Below are 20,617 nucleotides of genomic sequence, written 5' to 3' on the forward strand. Positions count from 1 at the left end.
AACAAGCTTATAAACAACCCACATTCATATGTCTACAGACCTCTAGGAATAGCAACAGTAACATATGGCGGGACAGGTCCCCCGCTGTACCCCTGAATGTACAAATATATACATTAAGTGACCAGCATCAAAATTTAGGCTCCACAACAGTGAAGCACTTTCGACACAGCTGAGAGGAACTCCTACGCTAATGGATCTCTAGAATAAACATCTATACCTGCGGGCATGAAACGCAGCCCCCCGAGAAAAGGGGGTCAATACGATATATGTACTGAGTATGTAAAGTATAACACATCGTAACTGAGACCATAACTGAAATAGGGATGCAGGGGACAAGTATAACAACTTAACGAATTACTCTACCTGCACCTTAGGACATGTAAATCATACACATCATCATATGCTGTGCCCGGCCCTCTAGTAAACTCGGTGTTATAATCACTTCTTCATAATCACATATAATCGTATCATAATGCATTTCATTTCATCATATCATTGTATACGGTATCATATCATCGTATACGGTATCATCTTATCATGTATGTTATCATATTATACTCGGTTCACTATAGGACTCGGGGTCACAATGTATCACTCTAATCTTATATGCATGCCTACATAAAGCATTCCGCCCTTTAGTGAGGGACTCGGTGAATGGAGTGGTGTACGTCTATAGCGTACCATCATAATATACATACGTACCCAGCCCTCTAAGGAGGGACTCGGTGGTGCCTCCCTTATTTCGCCACATATACTATCATATTGCAGCCGGCTTGGGACTCAGTAAATAATCGTATCGTCATAACATATAACATATATCACACCTCATGTACGACATCGTCTCCTCGTGCGTGGAACTATACATATCCGGCCCAGGATGCGGTGAAAGAAGTAGTAAAGCTGCGTCAGACATAATATCCGGCCCATCGTGGGATGCGAAGAAAGAAGGGTTACAGCATGCACGAGTAGAATAATGAGAAACTATATGCAACTAAGTCACCCTCAGAGACTCAATGAAACACTCAAGTGAATTGTCACCTGAAGACTAGGAAGGTACTTATCTGAAGTTCCTTTTAGATGTCATTAGGAGTTACATCAATTGGGGCCTCAGGAATCATAGACATGCATCAAGACAATGCCACCTTGCTTATGCAATCAGAAACATGTTTTATGCAATCAAGGACACGATAGTGCAATCAGAGAAACTGTTATGCAATTAGAGACACAGTTATGTAGTCAAAGACTCAACTTATACAATCAAACGCATTTACCATTTTAGAGCCTTTAAATGGAGAGGAGCTGGCACTTCCACTTATTATTCATTATATAGAAGGCTTGAGAATAGTAGTTTGACTACTTTCAGACTCTTAATGTTCAGGAGTGATTACAAGTCATGAGTTACACTCAGAGCTCGTAAATGGAATAACCTCGAAACCTATATCATATACCATTTCACTTAAAATCAAGCCATTCCAAAGGAAAGGAGAAATAGGCCTTACATGTACTAATTTTCATTACATAGAAGACTTAAAGGCAATAACTCAGCTATTGCAGAAGTTCTAATATCCAGAAGTAAATGAGAGTCTCGACTAATACTCAGGGCTTTACGAATGGATTGAATCCCAAATATCATATACATATCATTTATAGCCTATATCTAAGACATGCCAAAAGAAAAGAACAAAAGCTCTACATATCTATTCCAAAAACACGCCAATTGAAAGCTTCACATACCTTGTATGGACTTCTCTTAATCACGTCCATGTCGTTGTCCTCGAAACCTATTTAATATGGAAGTAATTCAAGTATTAACAACCTCGGACTTTTCAGCAACTTAGACTACCCACGAGTATTCATAACATTCATCCCTTCGCTCGCCTTCTAGACTAGTTCCTTAACTAGTTAAGGCATTAACGAAAATCGAACAGTACCTCCCCTATAATGTGCCCTATCCGAATTCTGAACCATGTCCTTAGCACCTGCAGCCAACCAAAAATAGAACCATAAGACCATACATATACATATTACGACCAAAATTACATAATATAAACCCCCAACAATTCACTCGAAATTAAGATACCAAAAACTAGAGTTTTTAATCTTTCTTTCGCGAATTCTTTAATTGCAAAGCGGAGGGTCATGTGGCTGAAACTAGAAGATACCACACCTAATTTAGAGAACTTTTAGACCCTGCAACATGCCACAACACAACCAGCAAAATCCCCCACGCGTACAACACCTTATTTCGACAACAACTTAACTATAGCGATTCCAAATTCGTTTATTTCGAACGCCAAACTTTTCAAACCTTTTACCCAACTTCCAGCAGACCCTAATGTGTGTAATACACCCTAATTGAACATCATAAACTTCAAATTAGAGGGGAATAAATTACCTTTCCCGAAATTGGCTAGAAGTCGCCAAAATCGCGCCTCGGAACTTGTTTTCAGCGTGCTGTAACGTCGTGGCAGTTTTCTGTCCGTTTTTTGCTGCACCAAAATCTAATTTTATACTACTAGTACTTCCATATTATCGTGGTATACTCTATATAATTAATTTACGGAACAAAATTGGGACTTACCTTATTTTTCTCCCAAGCCGTCGCAATTTTCTCCTTAGCTCTAGGGTTTGTTTTCTCTTATTTGTTGCTGCAGTTTTGGATGAAATTTTGGGATAAGAAGCAGCACATTAGTCACAATATACATATGTGTAGGTTTCCTTAGGAGGTGACACGTGTCATCTCCTTAGGGTGACTAATTTTATACTACTAGTACTTCCATATCATCGTGGTATACTCTATATAATTAATTTACGGAACAAAATTGGGACTTACCTTATTTTTCTCCCAAGCCGTCGCAATTTTCTCCTTAGCTCTAGGGTTTGTTTTCTCTTATTTGTTGCTGCAGTTTTGGATGAAATTTTGGGATAAGAAGCAGCACATTAGTCACAATATACATATGTGTAGGTTTCCTTAGGAGGTGACACGTGTCATCTCCTTAGGGTGACACGTGTCAAGCCATGATTGGCCACTGTGTCATGCTGCCAATTAGGGGATGCCACGTGGCAGTAGGGTCCATCTCCCCCAAGAAGCTGCATCACCTACTTGACCCTAAGTAGGTGCATCACCTGCTTGCTTGAGGTGTTGCCATGTGTCGCTCCTCCATTGGCTGCCACGCGTCGTCCTTTTCCCTTCTTCGCGGGTTCGTAATTTCGTCTCACTTTAAGAGCCTATGTAATCTGCACTACGTAAGCTTGATATATCCTTAAGCAACTTAAGTGTGTAATACTCTTAACTTAGTGGCTTACGTAGGTAAATCGAGTCCTACGACTCATTTCTTAGCCTCCAACTCTTTTCGGATTCTTATGACTCTATCTCCAACCTCCCTTCTCGCGAGGTATCACGATCTTCTTTCCTTAGAGTTGTTTGATAGTTTCGTAGCTTATCCGGCTCACATGATAGTGTCTAAGGTACTTAAGAATACGTTTCGAGCTCAAGAGTGTGGGGTGTAACATCACTAATCATCAAGGTGGAGTCACGTACACACAATACTTCTTTATGCCTCCTGAACTTTCCTCTTTGTCATGTGCTTAAGAAACACTTCTAATCCTGCATAAAACCATATCAACTTCGTTGTAGTAGTGTCCTTGTCTTATCACCTTTTCATCGTACTATACCTTCAGTTCGTAACTATCTATTTCCCTTTTTATTTGATACTCATACTTAATTAATCACATCTATCTTGAGTGCCTCTATTAGAACTTCTCTATTATTCCTCCAGTTCATATCCATTTTTGATTGTGCTCAAGGAATTCCATATTACCCTTTATTTCTTTGCACTAGCTATCTTTTTCATCATCACATAGCCTTTATTCGAAACATTCCTTACAGAACTTGATAAATCTTCCTTATTTATTCCATAGCTTGCTTTTCCATTTCACACCTATCTTTACATTCCATTCACACGGACCACGTCATACCTTTTAGTTATTTCCTTATTAAGCTTTACTTTTTCTCATAACGGTTTTTGTTATATTCCCCTGGTACCCTATTCGGATTCAGTCCCATAGTATAACACCGCTTGACCTTCTTCACGATTCTTATATGGGCTACTTACCCTTCTTAGTTAGTCTTATACTTAATGTTCCACAAGCTGTCTTATTAACACTTTACTTCCGTCATAATCCGTTTTCCCTTGCACTCTTGTCGTAATCATATCATTACTTCTTTCAACTATAACTCATCATAGTTTATCCCTATGTATCAATTCAGGCGATGCCTTACTATATCGTTTTATCCCGATCTATCTGTTTTCTCTAAGTCATCTTATTTTGCTTATAAGTCCTTTCCACCTTTGTTCTACTATACCAGTATCGACCTCCTAGTTTCTATTGCCCTTAATTCAGCAATTAACTCATTTCTCGAGGTCATCCATACTCCTTTAGTCAAATCTCATCATTGTTGTGAGCATAATCTTTCAATACATACTACAGCCCTGTATCTCATTCTCTTCTTATTTCTAAGAAAATTTGGGAAGAGTTTCCTCTGTATTTCTTACTATCTCAACACCTGCACGCAGAAAATGCCAACAGTGACTCATAGGGAACACATATATATAGTTATATCATCTCATATCACATCCATATAGGGGGCCCATAATTAACAGTATGGAAAGGGACTTACCTCGTAGTCCACTCGAACTGCACCTGTTACACTTTCCTGTTTACCTTTCCTTTCAATCTTCAACTTTATATATCAATCGCATTTCAATACCTTACCTGACATTTTTCTTTCATGCCTTGTCTTACCTGCTTGCTTTGTAACTTCCAGTATCATCAATTACTTTCTTCTATCGATATTGTCCTTCTACTGAAATCATAAGTTAGTATGAGGAATTTCATTCCCTATGACTTGTCTCTATCACACAATATTAGATATGAAAGAAAGGTAACATCCTAAATGTCCTGTAGCCTTCTGTATATAGATGTGGTACACATCACACCGATAAACAAGACTCTACTAGACACGGTCGGTAGACATTCCAAGGACAAACCGCTCTGATACCACTTCTATCACGACCCAACCCTATAGGCCGTGATTGGGGTCCGACCTAGACCCCCTTATGCGTATCTATCAGCTACACTTAAGTTGAACCATGTGTGATGTGATACTATACATAAAAACCTCAATAGCTTAAAATATTTCATGTATATGTAGCCTCTTTCATTTGTACCATATCATGAAAAGAGACACGAGCCGACGAGGCTGCCATAACATAAAAACATTTACAACATGCCATATAGGCATAGTCAAAACAAACTTATAAATAACCCACATATACATATGTCTACAGACATCTAAGAATAGTAACAGCAACATATAGCGAGAAAGGGCCCTCATCGTACCCTTGGATAAATAAATATATACATATTATATAGCTAGTATCAAAAGTTAGGCTCCAGAATAGTGGAGCACTCCCAACATCGGTGAGTGGAAACCTTAAGCTACCGAATCTCCAAAATGAACATCTGTACCTACAGGCATGAAACACAGCCTCCCAGAGAATGGGGGTCAGTACGATATATGTACTGAGTGTATAAAGCATAAAAACACATAACTGAGCTAACAACTGAAGTAGGGATGCAGGAAACAAATATAACAGTTAAGAAATTTCTCTACCTGCATCCTAGGACATAAGGGTGTGTATATCTTCATAACATACCATACCTAGCCCGCTGTGGGACTTGGTGCTACAAGTGTGTCACTATATTTCCACATGCATGCCTATAGACTGTATCTGGACCTTCAGTGAGGGACTCAATGAAGTTATCATTTCATCGTGTATCATTCCCGGCCCTTCATGGAATGCGATGAATAATCATTTCATCATATATCATGCCCGACCCTTCATAAAACACGGTGAATAAGCATTTTATCATTTATCATGCCCAGCCCTTCATGAGATGTGGTGAATTTATCATGCTCGGCCCTTCATGGGACGCGTTAAGTTTATCTTGCCCGACCCTTCATGGGACGCGGTGAGTTTATCCTGCCCGGCCGTTCATGAGATGCAGTGAGTGATGTATTAACAGCCTGCACGAGTAGAGTAATGAGGAACCATATGCAATTAGCTCATCAGCTGAGACTCATTATAACAATCATCACAGACTAACATTTGAGGATCAAAATGATCATCATCTCAAGTATCCTCTAAATGTCATTAGGGGCCATATCGACGGAGTCTCAAGAGTCCTTGACTTTTATTAAGGTAATACCAAATGACTTATGCAATCAGAGACACTTGTCATTATAGAGTTCTTAGGCATGGGAGCTCTTACATTTAATTAGTATTCATCATATAGGGACTCGAGGGTAGCAGTTCAACTACTTCAAGAACTTTGATATTAAGAAATGAATAGGAGTTATAGTTCATGCTTCCCATGCATTCGGTTACTATTTCCTGTATAGAAGGCTTGATGGTGATAGCTCAGCTACCTTAAGAGCCTTAGCATTTATAAGTGAACACGAGTCAATAGGCTATACATATATTACCTTTTATCCTATAAAAGCCTTAAAAAGGCAATAGCTCAACTATTACAGGAGTTCTACCATTACGAAGTGGATAAGAATTATGGACTATAATCAGAGCTTTACGAATGGAATTATCCCCAAGTTCCATATAGAAACCATTCATAACTTATATCTAAGGCATACCAAAATAAAGAAGAATAGCTTTACATACTTATGCCAAAGAGATGCCAAGAGAAGGAATAAACTTTACATACCTCTTACGGACTTACCTTAATCACGTACACATCATCGTTCTCTAAACCTATTTAATGTGGAAGCAATACAAGTATCAACAACCTTAGGCTTTTCAGCACCTTAGGTTACACATGAATATTTATAGAACTCATCCCCTCGCTCGCCTTCTCAACTAGTTCCTTAACTAGTGAAAGAGTTAATGAAGATCGGGCAGCATCTCCCATATAATGTTGTCATGACACAACCACATGGGCCACAACTGGGGTCCGACCTGGACTCGTATACGTATCTATCAAATATAAGAACTATACATATGAACCCCAACGGGTGATAAAATTTTCATACACGTGTAGCCTCTTTCATTTGCATTATGTTATGAAAGGAAAAGCAAGCCAACAAGGCTGCCATAGAACAATAATATTTACAACTCATCGTACAACCATAACTGCACAAAACTCACATATTACCCAGGTACACATGTCTACAGACCCCTAAGAATAGTAATGGTAACATATGGTGGGACAGGTCCCCCGCCGTACCCCTGAATAAACAAATATATATAAAAAAAATGACTAGTATCAAAAGTTAGAATCCAGAATAACGGAGCACTTCCAACATCGCTGAGTGGAAACCCTAAGCTGGCGAATCTCCAAAATGAACATCTGTACCTGCAAGCATAAAACGCAGCCCCCCGAAGAAAGAAGGGTCAGTACAATATATGTACTGAGTATATAAAGAATGGACTGTGATAAGTAAAGTTATTACCAGAGCAGAACGTGCAAAAATGAGCAAAGTATCCAGAAATATCAAAATGCTTATCATAACCATAGATAAGGAATGCAGAAAAACATATGCCATATCCGGACCCGTTATGGGACTCGATGAACAAATCGTGGTCGCTGCCCCATCACTAGTGCCACAACACATCATAACTCCAGAGTTGGAAATTTCTCCATAATAGATCATATTATATCAGATAGTCATATTAGATCATATCATATCATATGTGTACATGGCACATCATAACTCCACAATTCCCATGTACAGGTCGTACCTTCCCCCTCACGTCGAGGCACAACGAACAATACAGAGAAGTACAGATGATAGAAAAACTTGGCCCAGGCTCGGTGAAGAAAGCATTGAGGCATCCACGAATGGAGTAGTGAGAAACTATATGCAATTTAAATCATATTTGAGACTCGACAGAATAATCACAATGAGCTTTCGTTCAAAATCGAGACAAGAGTCATATCAAGTACCTTTTGAAAGTCACTATGAGTTATATCAAAATAGAAATTCCGACAATCATATACACGTATCAGGGCATAACAAAATATCTTTTGGAAGTCAAAAAATTGGCCATCCTAGTGTCTTTAAGTATAGGAAGTTCTTTGGAATCATTTGAAAGTCATATACTTGTTTCGTAAAAACCAAGCCAAAAAGGGATATTAGCTTTATATACTTATGTCAAATCATGCTAAGAGAAGGAATAAGATTTACATACTTATGCCAAACACATGCTAAAAGAAAGTATAAGCCTTACATACGTATGCCAAAACATGCCAAAAGAAGGAAACGTTAGCTTTACATACCTCTTACGGGTTACTCTTAACATGTTCGTCTCGTCGTCTCGTCGTCTCTTGAACCTATTTAACATGAAAGAAATCAAAGCATCAGCAATCCTCAACTTTTTAGTTTCTTAAGTTACATACGAGTATTCATAGAACTCATTTCCTCGCTCGTCTTCTCAACTAGTCCTTTAGCTAGTTAAGGCGTTAACAAAAAATGGGCAGCATCTTCCCTATAATGTGCCCTATCCGAATTTCCAATTATACTCTTAATATCTAAATCCAACCAACAAAAATAACCTTCATCATATAAATATACAATTTACATCAATCTTATACTACATAAACTCAAAATGACTCGCTCGAAACCACGATACCAAAATAAGGTTTTTAGTTTCCGTTTTGCAAAACCTTTAACCGTATGAAGAATGGGTCGTATGGATGAAACCACCATCTACACCACCTCTTTTATAACACATTTAATCCCTGAAACACAGACCACACAACCAGCAGCCGCCTCCAAATGCACAACGCCTTACTTCAACAACAATTTAACTACGACGACTTCAATTTAGATTGTTTCTTTCGCTGAGCATATCCACGACTTTTTTTATAATTACAGAAGTATAAAAGGTACATAATACCCTCCATAAAAACCTCATCAAGTCCAAATTTAAAGGAGAAACCTTACCTTACCCGAAATTGGCCAACAGTAGCCAAAATTGCGCCTCGAAAACCTCTTTAGCATGCTGGAAATTGCGTGGGCTGTTTGCTGTCCCTTTTGGCTGCACCAAGACATGATTTTATACTTCTAATACCTCCATATCATCATGGTATACTCTGAATAATTAATTTACGGAACGAAATTGGGACTTATCTATTTTTTTCCAAGCCGTCCTCTTTTTCTCTCTAGACTTAGGGTTCTTTCTTTTGTTGCTGCTGAAGTTTTCTGGATAGAAATGACCTTAAGAGTTATGTAACATGTATATATATGGGGTTCCTTGGAGGTTACACATGTCATCCCCTTAGGGTGACACATATCCAGTTGTGATTGGACCACCGCATCTATGCAACCTATTAGGGGCTGCCCCATGGCAGTGGGGTCCACCCCTAAGCTGCTGCATCACCTACTTGACCCTAAGTAGGTGCATTACCTGCTTGATTAAGGTTATGCCATGTGTCTCTCCTCCATTGGCTGCCACATGTCATCATGTCCTCTTTTACGTTGGTTCGTAATCTCGTCCTATTTTAAGAGTCTATGTAATCCGTGCTACATAAGCTTGGTATGTACTCAAATAGCTTGAGTATGTAAGACTTCTAAGTTAGTAGCTTACGTAGGTAAATCGAGTCCTACGACTCATTACTTGGCCTCCAATTCCTTCCAGATTCTTATGACTTTATTTCCAACCTTCTCTACTATGGGGTATCACATTCTCCTTTCCTTAAAGTCGTTTGATAGTGTCATAGCTTATCCGGCTCACATGATAATGTCTAAGGAACTTAAGAGACATTCCGAGCTCGGGAGTGTGGGGTGTAATATCCTTCCTCCCTTTAGAAAATTCGTCCCCGAATGTTGGATAAAACTTCCCTTAAGACGTTATACAAACTGTAGGGAGATTCCTTTCTCTTGCGATAGCATACATTTTCATCCAAGTAATTAATATACGAGTTCCAGGAGTGGGGGTTACCTGTAGACATCGAGGATAGGTACGGATACCTGTGTTTCATGTCCTCTTCAACTTCCCAGGTCATTTCTTCACAATTCTTATTCCACCACAACACATTGACAGAAGCTACGTCCTTAGTTAGAAACCTTTTACTCTGCCGATCCAAGTTGCTAATAGGTTGCGCCTCATAGGATAACTTTTCTTTTATGTGGACCTCACCCACGAAGAATATTGTGGGAGGGTCGCTTATATATTTGCGGAGCATTGATCTGTGAAAACTGAATGTATTGCTTCAAATCACACGGTAGGTCCAACTCATAGGAAGCTTTATGTATCCTACGATTGACCTGAGAAGGACCAACGTATCCCCTCCTTGCCGACTCTAGGCTATAAATCGATAGCTTGTCCCTGAATAAGATTCACTTTATCGATAATTTAGTGGATCACATCTGGGCCTGTCCATTTCCAAGTCGGAATTTCTATCTCTTGTAATTGGTCATTCGACTTCTGATACTCGATCTTGTTTAAGCTATTTCACAATTTCTCTTACGCCAACTTGTACTACTCTAGGTATATTCCACTGTGCCTTTACTCAAATATTCTTTCCAGTTTTATTACCATGCATTATATTGTAATCCTTACACAACGTGTGTAGGTACTTAGAGCAATTCACAAAATGCCTTAGCGTCGCTATATTAGTCTCTTACCTTCTTCAGTCGAGGTCAAGGCTCCACTATGGCTTTTGTCCTTAATACCAATTATGTCTTAATAGTTCTTCCTTGAACCATCTTATACTTTTCTTTAAAAGATTCTGAATATGGCAATTACATTGCTATTATTGACTTCTTTTTATTGAATAATCACTTAATCTTACTCTAAAGATGCCAATGCTCATAGGTTGCACAATTATTCTTGTGCCATTTGCACGAGGTGCGTTCCAATTTAGTCATAATCTTTTCTTCTATTGGTTTACTCTGTTCTATATGTGTTATTGTACTAACATGCACTTACAATCTCTTTTTGTCCTACTTGTTTCATTTCCTTTCTCACTTCCCATGGGGTCACCCATTCCAGTGTTACTCTCACCCAAGCACGCTTAACTTTGAAGTTTTGATGGGATCCGGTGTATTAGTGCGGGTATGATCGCGTTCATCCCTTATGGGGTCTCGTTTGAAGTTTAACATTCCCATTTACATATGATAGCGTCAGTTGATTTTCTCTTATATTTGTACTTCTCCTGTACACTTTCCCCCTTTTAGGGTGTACCCATGTCATCCTCCATTTATTTTCAGCTATTCACACGTGAATAATTCTACTTCAACATATTTAACGTGCTGCACCATACATTTTCTTTGAAATCATCCCTATCAATGATTAGCTCGTGCTCATAATTAGTTCAAATTCTCAACTCGGGAGAACTTATACTTTGATGATTCGTGTCTCAAGCTTCGTCATTATACTATCCTTATTCCAGTGGATACCATTTATTCTTCTAATAACCCCATGATGCAACTGTTGTTCTGCAAATCGACATTCCCTCTCCTTGCAGGACCTCACTAATCATCAAGGTGGAGTCACGTATACACAATACTTCTTTATGCCTCCTGAGCTTTCATCTTTTTCGTGTTCTTAAGGCTCACTTCTAATCCTGCTTAAAACCATAGCAACCTCATTGTAGTAGTGGCCTTGTCTTATCACCTTTTAATCATACTATACCTTCAGTTTGTAACTGTTTATTTCCCTTTTTGTTCGATACTCATACTTAATTAATAACATCTATCTCGAGTGCCTCTATTAGAACTTCTTTATTATTCCTCCAGCTTATATTTTTTGGTTGTGTGCAAGGAATTCCATATTACCCTTTATTTCCTTTCACTAGCTATCCTTTTCTTCGTCACATACCTTTAATTCAAAACTTTCGTTACAGAACTTGATAAATCTTCCGTATTTGATCCATAGTTTGTTTTTCCGTTTCACACCTATCTTTACATTCCATTCACATGGACCACACCATACTTTTTAGTTATTTCCTTACTATGGGCTACTTACCCTTCTTAGTTAGTCTCATCCTTAATGTCTCACAAGCTGTCTTATTACTACTTTATATCCGTCATAATTATTTTTCCTTGTACTTTTGTCTTAATTATACTGTTACTTCTTTTAACCATAACTCATCATAGTTTATCCCTGTGTATCAATTTTATCGGTGCCTTAATATATCATTTTATCCAGCTCTGTCAGTCTTCTCTAAATCATCTTCTTTGGATTATAAGTCATTTCCAACTTCGTCCTACCATACCTGTACCGACCCCCTAGTTTCTATTGCCATCAATTCAACCATTAATTCATTTCTCGAGGTCAACCATACTCGTAGTTTAATCAAATCTCATTATTGTTGTGGGCACAACCTTTCAAGACATACTACAGCCCTATATCTCATTCTCTTCTTATTTCTAGGAGAATTTAGGTAGAGTTTCCTTTGTATTTCTTACTATCTCTACACCTGCACACAGAAAATGCCAACAATGCCTCACAGAGCATGCATGTATATATATTTAGATCATATCATATAGCAGCCACACAGGGCGCCCACAATTAGCAGTATGAAAATGGACTTACCTTGTATGTCCACTCGAACTGCACCTGTTGCACTTTCTTGTGTACTTTTCCTTTCATTTTTCAACTTTTTAAGTCAATCGTACTGCAACACCTTACCTTACATAAGTCTTTCGTGAATTTGCTTACCTGCGTGCCTTGTAACTTCCAACATCGTCAGTCACTTCTTCTATCGATGTTGTCCTCCTATTGAAATCACAGGTTAGTATGATCAATTTTATTCCCTATGACTTGGCTCTATCGCACGATCTTAGATCTGAAAGAAAGTAACATACTAAATGTCCTGTAGCCTCCTGTCTATAGATATGGTGCACAACACACCGATAGACAAGACTTTACTAGACACGGTATATAGACACTCCAAAGATGAACTGCTCTGATAACACTTCTGTCACGACCCAACCCCATGGGCCGCGACTGGGTTCTGACCTAGAACCCCGTATACGTATCTATCAGATATAAGAACTATACAAATGAACCTCAATGGGTGATAAAATTTTCATACAGGTGTAGCCTCTTTCATTTGCGTCATGTTATAAAAGGGCAAGCAAGCCAAAAAGGCTTCCATAGCACACTAATATTTACAACTCATCATACAACCATAACTGCACAAAACTCACACATTACCCACGTACACATGTCTACAGACCCCTAAGAATAGTAATGGTAACATATGGCAGGACACGACACCCGCCGTACCCCTGAATAAACAAACATATATATAAAAAAAGACCAGTATCAAAAGTTAGACACCAGAATAATGGAGCACTTCCAACATCGCTCAGTGGAAACCCTAAGCTGACGGAACTTCAAAATGAACATTTGTACCTGCGGGCATGAAATGCAGCCCCCCGAAGAAAGGGAGGTAAGTACGATATATGAACTGAGTATATAAATCATGGACTGTGATAAGTAAAGTCATTACTAGAGCAGAACATGAAAAAATGAACAAAAGTATCCAAAAATATCAAAATGCTTATCATAACCACAGATAAGGTATGCCAAAAAACAGATGCCATATCCGGCCTCGTTATAGGACTCGATGAGTAAATCGTGGTCGCTGCCCCGTCACTGGCGCCACAGCACATCATAACTCTAGAGTAGGGAATATCTCTGTAACAGATCATATTATATCATATGGTCATATCAGATCATATCATACGCATGGCACATCATAACTCCATAATTCCCATGTACAGGTCGTACCTGCCCCCTCACGTCGGGGTATGACGAACAATGCAGAGAAGTACACATGATAAAAAAACCTAGCCCAGGCTCGGTGAAGGAAGAATTGAGGCATCCACGAACAGAGTAGTGAGAAACTATATGCAATTTAAATCATATCTGAGACTCGATGGAATAATCAAAATGAGCTTTCGTTCAAAATCGAGACAAGAGTCATATTAAGTACCTTTTGAAAGTCACTATGAGTTATATCAAAATAGAACTACAGAGAATCATATACACGTATCAAGGCATAACAAAATATCTTTTGGAAGTCGAAAAATTGGCCATCCTAGTGTCTTTAAGTATAGGAACATCTTTGGAATCATATGAAAGTCATATACTTGTTTCATAAAAACCAAGCCAAAAAGGGAGATTAGCTTTATATACTTATGTTAAATCATGCTAAGAGAAGTAATAATATTTACATACTTATGCCAAAGACATGCTAAGAGAAAGTATAAGCCTTACATACGTATGCCAAAACATGCCAAAAGTAGGAAACGTTAGCTTTACATACCTCTTACGGGTTACTCTTAACACGTTCGCCTCATCGTCTCTTGAACCTGTTTAACATGAAAGCAATCCGAGCATCACAAATACTTGAATTTATAGCATCTTAAGTTACATACGATTATTCATAAAACTCATTTCCTCGCTCGTCTTCTGAGCTAGTCCTTTAGCTAGTTAAGGCGTTAACAAAAATTGGTCAGCATCTCCCCTATAATGTGCCCTATCCGAATTTCCAATTATACTCCTAATAGATACAGTCAACCAACAACAATAACCTGCAGCATATAAATATACAATTTACATTTTGCAAAACCTTTAACCGTATGAAGAGGGGGTCATGTGGATGAAACCAGCATCTCCACCACCTCTTTTAGAACACATTTAGTCCCTGAAACACACACCACACAACCATCATCCGCCTCCAAACGCACAACGCCTTACTTCAACTATAATTTAACTACGACGATTTCAATTTAGATTGTTTCTTTCGATGAGAGTATCCATGACTTTTTTATACTTCAAGCAGTATAAAATGTAAATAATACCCTCCATAACAACCCCATCAATTCCAAATTTAAAGGAGAAACCTTACCTTACCCAAAATTGGCCAAAACTAGCCAAAATTGCGCCTCGAAAACCTCTTTAGCGTGCTGGAAGTTGCGTGGACTGTTTGCTGTCCCTTTTGGCTGCACCAAGTCATGATTTTATACTTCTAATACCTCTATATCATCGTGGTATACTCTGTATAATTAATTTACAGAACGAAATCGGGACTTATCTATTATTTTCTCCAAGCCGTCCTCTTTTTCTCTCTAGACTTAGGGTTCTTTTTTTGTTGCTGCTGAAGTTTTCTGGATAGAAATGTACTTAAGAGTCATGTAACATGTATATATATGGGGTTCCTTGGAGGTTACACATGTCATCCTATAGGGTGACACATGTCCAGCTATGATTGGACCATCGCATCTATGCAACCTATTAGGGGCTGCCGTCCACCCCCAAGTTGCTGCATCACCTACTTGACCCATAGTAGATGCATCACCTTATTGCTAATGGTGTCTCTCCTCCATTGTCTGCCACATGTCATCCTTTTCTCTTCCTCGTGAGTTCGTAATCTCGTACTATTTTAAGAGCCTATGTAATCCGTGCTACGTAAGCTTGGTATGTACTCAAATAGCTTGAGTATGTAAGACTTCTAAGTTAGTAGCTTACGTAGGTAAATCGAATCCTACGACTCATTACTTGGCCTCCAATTCCTTCTGGATTCTTATGACTTTATTTCCAACCTTCTCTACTATGGCGTATCACATTCTCCTTTCCTTAAAGACATTTGATAGAGTCGTAGATTATCCGGCTCACATGATAATGTCTAAGGAACTTAAGAGACATTTTGAGCTCGGGAGTGTGGGGTGTAACAAATGTGCCCTATACGAATCCCCAATTGCGTCCTTAATACTACACCTAACAAAAAACATAACCAGAAGCTCATATATATGTACAACATGGCAACATTACACAATATAAACTCCGAACGACTCACTCAAAACTACGATGCCAAAATAAGGTTTCTAGTTTCCAATTTGCAAAACCTTTAACCGTAAGAAGAGGGGGGTCGTGTGACTAAACCCAGAAGCTCCCCCACCTCTTTTAGAAGACATTTAGGCCCTGAAACACACACCACACAACCAGATGCCTCCTCCAAACACACAACGCCACACTTCGACTACAATTTCACTACGACGACTTCAATTTAGATTGTTTCTTTCGCTGAGCATCTCCACGACTTTTTCATACTTAAAGCAGTATACAAGGTACATAATACACTCAATAAAAACCCCATAAAGTCCAAATTTAAAGGAGAAACCTTACCTTACCCGAAATTGGCCAAAACTAGCCACAATTGCGCCTTGGAAACCTCTTTAGCGTGCTAAAAGTTGCGTACTGTTTTCTGTCCGTCACGTTTTTCTCTCCACTTTAGGGTTTGTTCTTATTTTTTTTGTTTTCTGAAGATTTAATGAATGAAAGCTGAAGTATATGTTACATATACATACATATATGTGGTCTTAGGGGGTGACACATGTAATCCCCTAAGGTGGACACGTATCCAGCCCCTATTGGGCCACCACATCCATGTATTGAAGGAGGGGCTGCCACATTGTAGTGGGGCCCACCTCCCCCAAACAAGTGGGTCACCTACTTGACCCCAAGCAGGTGGGTCATCTACTTGATTAAGGTTCTTCCACGTGTCACTCCCTCATTGGCTGCCACGTGTCTTCTTTTTTTCTTCCTCGTGTGTTCGTAATCTCGTCTTATTTTAAGAGCCTATGTAATCCATACTATGTAAGCTTGGCATATCCTCAAGTATCTTAGGTATCTAAGACTTCTAAGTTAGGAGCTTACGTAGGTAAATCGAGTCCTACGAGTCATTACTTGGCCTCCAATTTCTTCCAAATTCTTATGACTCTATTTCCAACCTTCTCTACTATGGGGTATCACATTCTCCTTTCCTTAGAGTCATTTGTTAGTATCGTAGCTTATCTGGCTCACATAATAATGTCTAAGGAACTTAAGAGATATTACTATCTTGAGAATGTGGGGTGTAACACAATACACACTTACACCACTTCAATATTATACAAAATAAGTCCCAAATAATTCGCCCAAAATCACGATACCAAAATAAGGTTTTTAATTGTTAATCCGTAAAATCACTAACCACGCGGAACGGAGGGTAGGGTGGCTGAAACTAGAAGAAACCTCACCTCTTTTAACCCACGTTCCATCCCTGCAACAGAAATTAAACTACCCCTAACCTGCAGCACCATAACAATAACACACTACTCGACTTCAACTTAACTATAACGACTCCCATTTAGATTGTTTCTAACGTCAAATATCTCTATGAAATTTTTATACTTCCAGCCACATAAAAGGCATGTAATACACTGTTTAACCACACAATAAACTCCAAATTTAAAGGAAAGACCTTACCTTACCCGAAATTGGCCAAAACATGCCAAAACCCGCCTCGGACATTCCTTAATTGAGGCTGAAATGTCGTGGTTGTTTGCTATCCATTTGGTGATGATAAAAATCATAAATTTAAATTATTAAATCCTTCATATCATGTAAAAACCCTCACCAAAATATGGGAGAACATAACTAAATAATACCTTGCTAAAACTTGCTAAAACTTGTCTCGGAAGTTCTCTTAACATGCTGAAAATTAACGGACTGTTTGTATCTCTTCCTTGCTGCCCCAAAATGAGATTTTACGTTATTAAACACTGCTATATAACTGTAGGATATCTTAAATAATTAATTCACAGAGCAAAAATAGAGGCCTTACCTTGGCCTAGCTACTACCGTAGCTACTCTCCCATGTCTCTCTAGTTTTTCTCCAACTTTTCCAAGGTGAAAGACTAAGGAAATGAATCCTTAGTCATCAACACATGTATATATATACTTCCTTAGGGTGGGACATATCGAATCCCCTAGGGGTGACACGTGGCAGCCCCTAGGGCGCCACCTCATCCAAGCATCCAACCCAAAGCCGCCATGTGCAGCGTGGGACCTACCTCAAGTAGGTGTGTCAACTACTTGGCCCAAGTAGGTGCATCACCTTCTTTATTCCAAGTAGGTGCATCACCTACTTGTTTACGAGTAGGTGCATCACCTACTTGTTTTCGAGTAGGTGCTATGCCTCATTTCGCTTCTTCCGTGGGTTCGCAACCTAGTCTCATTTTAAGAACCTATGTAATTCTTGCTATGCAAGCTCGACGTATACTCACGTAGCTTAGTATGTAAAATGTCCCAAGTAATAGCTTTCACAAGTAAGTCAAATCCTACGACTCACTACTTAACCTCCAACTTCTTCCAAATTCTTATAACCCTATTTCCACTCTTCTCTATTATGGAGTATCTCCTTCTCCTTTCCTTAGGATTATTTGATAGATTTATAGATTATCCGACTCACATGATGACTTCTAAGAAACTTAAGAGCCTTTCCAAAAACTTAAGAAGCTTAAGAAGTATTCCAAGGTACAAAAGTACGGGGTGTAACATCCTTCCCCCCTTTAGAACATTCGTCCTCAAATGTGAACCAAAAACCTCCTCTGGATCATATACTGACTATATGGAGAGTTCCTCTATCCTGTTACCATAACATATACTTTCATCGAGCAATTAATATCAGAGTTCCAAAAGTTAGAATTACTTGTAGACGTGGGGAATAGGTACGGATACTTGTGTTTCATTTCCTTTGTTACTTCCCAGGAGGTCACCCATCCTAGTACTACTCTCGCCCAAGCACGCTTAACTTCGGAGTTCTGATGGGATCCGGTGCGTTAGTGCTGCTATGATCGCATCCATCCCTTATGGGATCTCATTTGAAGTTTAAGCGTTCCTATTTACATATGATGGCGTTAGTTGATTTTCTCTTACGCTTGTACTTTTGTTATCCACTTCCCCCCTTTTAGGGTGTACCTATGGCATCCTCTGTTTATTATCAACTATTCACACTTAAATGATTCTATTTTAACATATTTAGCATGCTGCACCATGTCTACACTTGTTGTTAAATCATCCATACTTTAGGTTGCCCCTATAAGAAACCCTAGCACAACCATAGGGTGCTTAGTATTCTCGATAGATAGTACATAATTTAGTCCAAGTAGTGGTTCTCGAGTCATAAAACTTAATGTAGTAGTTTAGCCGAAGCCACATTTTATTCATCCCAATCTGTACGTCACTAGTGCTTATAATCATGTCCGATTCTCCATTCGGGGGCACTTATACTCTAATGACATGTGTTCTACGTTTTGTTATCACACTTTTTTTTCCAAAGGATACCACTTTTTCCTTTGATAATTTCGCATTGCCTCAGTTGTTTTGCAATTTCTATTCCCTATCCTCGAGAGATCCCACTATTTTCCAACGTGGAGATACATATACACAATACTCCTATCTGTTTCATGAGCTTCCATCCTTATCTTTAATGTGGATACGATCTGTCAAGATATATTACAACCTTATATCTCATTCTCTTTCTATTTCCAAAAAAAAATCGGCAGAGTTTTCTCTATATTCCTTACTATCCCAAACCTGCACTCACAAAATACCAACAATGCCTCACAGGGCCAACATATATTTATTCATATCACAACCACACAGGGATTTCAATATTAATAACCGTATGAGAATAATGGACTTACCTCATATGTCCTACTCAAACTATATTTTTTACACCTTCCTGTCTACTTTCCTTTTACCTTTTAACCTTACATGTCAATAGTATTTCCATACCTCACCAGACATATCTCCTTCGTGCCTTTGCTTACCTGCGTGCCTTGTAACCTCTAATATCGTCAGTTACTTTCTTGTAACGATGTTGTCCTTCTGCTGAAATCACAAGTTAGTATAAGAAATTTCATTCCCTATGACTCGTCTCTATCGCACGATATTAGATATGAAAGAAAGATAACATCCTAACTGTCCTGTAGCCTCTTGTTTATAGATGTGGTGCATAACACACCGATAACCAGTACTCTATTAGACTCGATCTGAAGACATTCCAAGGACAAACTGCTCTGATACCACTTTTGTCACAACCCAATCCCATAGGCCATGATGGGTGTCAAAGTTGGACACTCGCGTATACCCCTATCGCATGGTTACGTATTGGCACAACCTGTTCCCCGAGGGGTCATTACTTATCACATATATTATTTAGGTAATACAACGCATAAGACGATGAGGCTACCATAGCATGTTGGGTCATCCTATGATATACGTGCACGCGAGCTGACAAGGCCTCCACGATAATGGGAATGTCCTAAACATAAATCATACAGACATGATCGAGCACACATATAAACACAACCCACTTCCATGTCTACAAACCTCTAAGAGTATTAATAAAAACATATGACGGGACAAGGCCCCTGCCGTACCCCTGAATATATAAATATATACATAGAAGGTCTAGTACCCAAAAGCTTGGCTCCGACTCAATGGAGCTTCTCCCAAACATGCTGTGTGGAACCCTAAGCTGGCGAATCCCCAAAATATGTGTCTTTACCTGCGGGCATGAAACACAACCCCCCAAAGAATGGGGGGTCAGTACAATACATGTACTGAGTATATAAAGCATAACATAGCATAAATGAGCTTTCAACTGAAATAGGGATGCAGGCAGTAAATGTAACAGTTAACGAATCACTATACCTGTACTGTACGAAATAAGGGCATGTAAATCTTCCCCACAT

General features: G+C 38.9%; 1 pseudogene; it reads right to left on the bottom strand.

Moving 5' to 3' along the window:
* Window positions 1-18,598: 18,598 nt before the first annotated feature.
* Window positions 18,599-18,720, bottom strand: LOC129901813 (5S ribosomal RNA; annotated as a pseudogene).
* Window positions 18,721-20,617: the final 1,897 nt, after the last annotated feature.

This window comes from Solanum dulcamara, chromosome 8, assembly GCF_947179165.1.
Source record: "Solanum dulcamara chromosome 8, daSolDulc1.2, whole genome shotgun sequence".
Taxonomy (NCBI): Eukaryota; Viridiplantae; Streptophyta; class Magnoliopsida; order Solanales; family Solanaceae; genus Solanum; species Solanum dulcamara.